Below are 6,456 nucleotides of genomic sequence, written 5' to 3' on the forward strand. Positions count from 1 at the left end.
AATACATTTAATTTGATTTAGAGTGCAGTTACAACTTTATTATAAACACATACCTGTGATAGATGATATTGTTAGCCTACCTGGCAGGAGCCTTTAAGAACAGCCGGTGCGTATGTTTGATCTTTAACCCCTGTTGCTCGGCTTGTTTACACACACTCATACAAACCCACACCATAGGCCGAACTACACAGGAACAACCCAATTTTACTGCTCTGAACTAGAACGGCACAATAACATGTTCACATGTAAAAATGTCTTTAGATAGCCTATGACAGAAAAATAATGAAAAGACGTAATCACAGTGTTCTGTTCAGAGCCTTGTGCTGGCCTGTTGTTAATGGACTGTCACATCTAGACATCTATTGGAGCAGCCATAAGATGAGTAATGAAGATATTATCATCCCTCAACTGAGCTGGTGAAACACTGGATGGAGGGTTTATCAAGTAAAGATTTATGCATGATATTCAGCTGTACTTACATGTACTTTTTTGGTACATATAAGTCCATTGTTGCTCTATTTTGGGGGGGGGGGGACTTTTTATTTATATTTTTCCACAAACCAAAAAGAACATTATCTGAGACAAGTGATAAAAAAAAATAAAGAGAAAAAGAATGTTAATAAATCAAAGTATTCTGTGCACTGCTGCAGATAATACAAATACACACACACGCACACACATGTTGCCTCACATTAGAGCAGGTCCCCTTTTTTTTAACCATTGCACTTATAGATTTAAATATTCTTTAACCATGTGCAATCTCTGATTAAAAGGTCAGTTTTCAATTGTAATGATGCAGTAATTTTTTCCATTATATACATCTGTTTTAGTCTCCATTCAGTTACAATTGGTGATTTCACAGTCTTCCAATTACCAGTAATGTTAACAGAGTTTGTCCCATAACTCATCTTCAATGTCTGTTTACAATGTTTTATAAAGATGAGAAACATGTTTACTGTGTTTTTTCTGAAATTGTGATAAAATATTGTTCTATGCCATTTGGGATTTTGCCAATTCTTTCTTTTTCCTTAATGGTTTGTAATGTAGTGCCTAATTTGTAAATATCTATAAAAATCACTTGAGGGAAGTTCGAATTGTTCCTGAAATTGTGTGAAAGACTTTAAGTGTGTTTCTTCAAAGAGTTGATTAAAAATAATGAGGCCTTTAGCTGCCCATCTCTTAAAACCATAGTCCCACATCGAAGGTACATTATCCACAATGGGCATATAGCGAGAAATTGTTCCAACATCCTTAAGCATTTTCTTTACTTCCGCCCATACCTTTAGTGTATGTTTTATCCATTCATTTCCAATCTTCATTTTATTGACATGTTTTAGATCCATAAAGGGTAAGGCAGACAGTTGTAAACCCTTAACTTCCCCTTTTTCTATCTGAGTCCACTTTGCTTCCTCATCTCCACTGATCCAAGTCTCTGCCCCCACCAACCTCAACCCCCTCAATCTGAACTTCCTGCCGTATTTCCTCCACTATAGGCTCGATACTGAGGGCAAAGAGAATAGGTGAGAGAGAATCACCTTGTCTTGCACCTCTCTCTATATCAAAAAAATCAGAACAATGTCCATTAACTCTAATTTTTGATTTGGGGTTCTTGTACAACAGCCGAAACCAACCAGTACATTTTTCATCAAAGTCCATCAAGAAATTGCCAATCTACCCGATCAAAAGCTTTCTCCGCATCTAAGCCGAGAAGCATGAGTACCTTTTGCCATGAGTGACTGCAGGTTTAATGCTCTCCTTATATTGTTTGTCCCCTGACGGCCTGAAATGAACCCAGTCTGATCCGGCTTTACTAATTTCTAAATGTATTTTTGTACTCTAGTTGCTAAAATAGATGTTAATATTTTATAACCCACACACAGGAGGCTAATAGGACAATAACTAAAACACTGCAATGGATCTTTTCCTTCCTTATGCAGGACTGTGATGATAGCCTCGGACCATGACTCTGGAGGGTTCCCTGAATTTAACACATAATTATATAGCTTACATAATACCGGAGTGAGGTCATCGACAAACACTTTATGATATTGTCCTGCAAACCTGTCCTGGTGACTTGTTATTTTTAAATTTAATAATTGTTTCTTTCACTTCCTTTTTTCTAATTGGCTCGACTAACGCAGAGGCTTCCTCCGTCCTCAACTAATGTAAGATTCTTTAAGAAATCATGTATTATTTCCTCTTTCAATTCTTGATGCTGACCCTCAGGGGCGGACTGGCCATAGGTCCATTCTGGAGGAGCACAGAAGGGCTGCTGGCTTGAGGGCCACCAGCCTGCAAGGGGGTGCTACTACACGGCCTTGCAATTTCACAGTGAAGCAGCAAAAAAAACAAAAAATCTCTATTCTATTTGTTTAACAGCTCTGTTGTTAATTGGTGACACAGCAATCGTGCAAGGGCCACTTTTTAGTCCCAGTCCGCCCCTGTAATATGACACCTTCCCGGGCTCGAACCCGGGACCTTAGAGTCGGCGTGTTTTCCACAAAACTGGCCGCTAAAGAAAAGAGACGACCTGCTTCCTCCACGGAGGCACCACAGCGTGTCTAGCGAGCGACACGCCATGATGACATCCGTGTAGTAGACATGGCTATGGGCAGCGCCGTCCCCGGTGGTGCGATGTGGATGAGGTCGAGGGACCTGCGCTATCCGCTCGGCCATCGCACCACCGAAGAAATAGAGGCCAGAAGTTCTATTTAACATTAACGCATCAAAACACTATGGTAACCATGGAAACCTCAGTTTGCTAGGTGATGATGTCATCACGCTACTTCCGGGTAGCGCTCTGTTTGAACGTCTCATGCAAAGAAATATTACATTTACTCTGGCTTTTCGTTACTGATACTTTTCTGACATTAATCATCAAATGATTTCTTTTTCCATAAACAATGAAGGCTTATTTTATTAAAAAAAATCTTCATTTTGCCTGGAGAAATAGCACAATATCATTCTAATTATAGGAGATGAACCGTACGTGTGGCCCTTTATCTGTTGTAATTTCAGCAGGAGAGTCAGATAAAGTTGTGTTTTTTGCTATATTTAAATGATCACAGAATATTATACACATTATAAACAACTTTTCACTAAAAATAATGAATGGGCGATGTTTAGTCCATGGTTTAACCTCTTCTCTTATGCTTCAAAAACACTTCACATCAAGCATGTAGTGATGTAGAGTCTTTGGCGAGCTACCTAGAAAGGCTAAATAATTTTCAACATTCTCACCATGTCCTATTTTAATGTTGTTGTTGTTGTTGTTGTTGTGAAATAAACACGAGCTGAGGATAAACAATTTAACCAAACGACTAATTTAATGTGCCAGAAACGGTGGAGCATTTCTAAATGATGTGCATGAAATTTAGTAGAGAAAGTGTTTAAATGAAAAGGAAAACTGAGGACAGTGGGGTATGGAAAGGTTTATCTTCAAACAAAACAACAAAAAAACAACAACAAAAAGACTTCATGCATACTTCATATCATCTAGTGCTCAACAAGTCGCCATCCACAAGAGGTTTGAGGTCTTTTTCTGCCTGTGAATTTCAAACTCGATTCAATGTTTTTTTTTGTTTTTAAATTATTTTTTTGAATTTCTTGCATCTTGATGTTAACAATAGATTTAGGTTGTGACTCAGTATTTGTTTAAAAGCGTTTTAACGGGCAACCTTTGAACAACTTAATGCTGTTGAAGTAGTTTAGAATAGGACTACATGTTCTATTTTTATTGAATCAATATCTTGTCATAATGACCCCTTCCCAGGCTCGAACCCTGGACCTTAGAGTCGGCGTGTTTTCCACAAAACTGGCCGCTAAAGAAAAGAGACGACCTGCTTCCTCCACGGAGGCACCACAACGTGTCTAGCGAGCGACACGCCATGATGACATCCGTGTAGTAGACATGGCTATGGGCAGCGCCGTCCCCGGTGGTGCGATGTGGATGAGGTCGAGGGACCTGCGCTATCCGCTCGGCCATCGCACCACCGAAGAAATAGAGGCCAGAAGTTCTATTTAACATTAACGCATCAAAACACTATGGTGACCATGGAAACCTCAGTTTGCTAGGTGATGATGTCATCACGCTACTTCCGGGTAGCGCTCTGTTTGAACCTAATGCAGTATTTTTCAACCTTTTTTGAGCCAAGGCACATTTTTTTCATTGAAAAAATCATGAGGCACACCACCAGCGGAAAATGCAAAAAAAATTATGTAGCCTATATTCAGTCGTTCTCATCAAATGCCACTGTCACCGCCACCTGCCGCATCCATTTATCATTGATTCTCTTATCTCAAAGAAACTAGCTACCTGATATGGAAGAGTATTGCATGGTTACTCTGCCGGTCATTAGACAGCACAGACACTCGAAAACGGTACGTTGCTTGCGGATAATAATTAATTTGTTTAAAAAAAAACAACTATAGGTAAAATTGGATAATTTCCCGAGGCACACCAGACAATAACTCACGGCACACTAGTGTGCCACGGCACAGTGGTTGAAAAACACTGGTCTAATGCAAAGAAATATTACATTTACTCTGGCTTTTCGTTACTAATACTTTTCTGACATTAATTATCAAATTATGTCTTTTTTCATGCACAATGAAGGCTTATTTTATAAAAAATATAATTTTGCTTGGAGAAATACTGCTATGTCATTCTAATTAGGAGAAAAACCTGAACCGAGAAAAATGTTCTCCAGTTTTGGCATTACCCAAATCTAAGTGCTTCTGGGGGGAAATAAGTGACAAAACAGGGATGAAAATGGAGCAAAAAGTAAAAATAAAAAAAAGCAACAAAAGAGCGACAAAAACACAATGAAAAGTGATGAAAAAGAAAAAGACGAAGAGTGGGGAAAAAAAACTGTTAAATTTCCTGCATCTTGATGTTAACAATATATTTAGGCTATTTGTGACTCAGTATTTCTTTAAAAGCTTTTTAACTGGTAACCTTTGAACAACTTAATGCTGTTGAAGTAGTTGAGAATAGAACTACACGTTTTATTTTTTATTGAATCAATCTCGTGTCATTATGACCCAGGGGCGGACTGGCCATAGGTCCATTCTGGAGGAGCACAGAAGGGCTGCTGGCTTGAGGGCCACCAGCCTGCAAGGGGGTGCTGCTACCCGGCCTTGCAATTTCACAGTGAAGCAGCAAAAAAAAAAAAATCTCTATTCTATTTGTTTAACAGCTCTGTCGTTAATTGGTGACACAGCAATCGCGCAACAAAAATCAGGCCTATTATAAATTGATGTCAAAATATGTCTTTGTGGACGCGTGTGTTTACACTAACTTGGGCCGGGCTGGTCAGAGTCCAGGGCCACTTTTTAGTCCCAGTCCGCCCCTGCTGACTCTTATATAATTGTTCATAATATTTGGCTAAGATATTTGGTACATCTTTTGGACTTGTTTCGACATCGCTGGAATGAAGAAACCAGCTAGCCTTGTTTCCCAATTCATAGTATTTTCTATCGATAAACCTAAACGCACCCTCTGCCTTATACGTCAGAATCTTATCTAACTTGGCTCTATTGTCTTTAAGTTTATTAAATACTTATTTTTTTTCCGTTCATGTTCATTTTTCAGTCTTTTTTTTATGTCTGTCTTTCTTTAACTTCCCATCCCATAGATGTTTTTCCCCCCTTATTGGGGCTTTTCCTGCGTCCCATAAAACAGAAGGTGCCTTCATTCAAAGCAAAATATTCCAGTATTGCTGACCTTATTTCCTCTCTAATCTTAACATCTGTCAGTAATGAAACCTTAATTCTCCAATACTTCATACATGGCTCCAACCCCAAATCAAGTGTCATTTGTATTGGGCTATGAGTTATTGGTTCAATAACACAGTATGTGTCTTTTTTGGACACCAGAAAATGATCCAACAGTGAGTAGCTTCCATGCATTTGTGACATAAAGGTGAAATCTCTCTCTTTTGGAGGAAGGTGGCGCCATGGATCTATCAACCCCAATTCCTTCATCATATTCATTAGACTTTTAGACATTGTGCTTTGGAGGTTTTGAGGATGATGGTAATTTAGTTCGCAATTTATGTCCCCACCCTTCCCCATGATCTGTTCCCAAATGTGCAAGCTTTTTGAAAAAATGTTTTCCCATTCTCTTCCTCATTTTTAATGTTCTGTTGCTGCAACTGTTTCTTGAAGTAAATCTACAGAGCGCTGCATTTTCTACAACTGCCCCAGTATCTTTTTTCTTTTAACTGGGTTGTTTATTCCTTTTATATTGTAAGAAATTAAGTTATGCCATTGTTGTATTTATACTGATTCGTGTAAAACAGCCCGAACCTCTCATAAGCATCTGTTAGACAAAAATAAATAAGTTGCTCTATTTTCTAAATGTAGGCTATAAAAGTCGGTTCAAACCCTGTCCTAGTCCGTATCCGTCCTCAGCATAGTCCTAAACCAGGCCATATTTTTATTTTTATTTTCATA

Source organism: Gobius niger, assembly GCF_951799975.1.
Source record: "Gobius niger genome assembly, chromosome: 9".
Taxonomy (NCBI): Eukaryota; Metazoa; Chordata; class Actinopteri; order Gobiiformes; family Gobiidae; genus Gobius; species Gobius niger.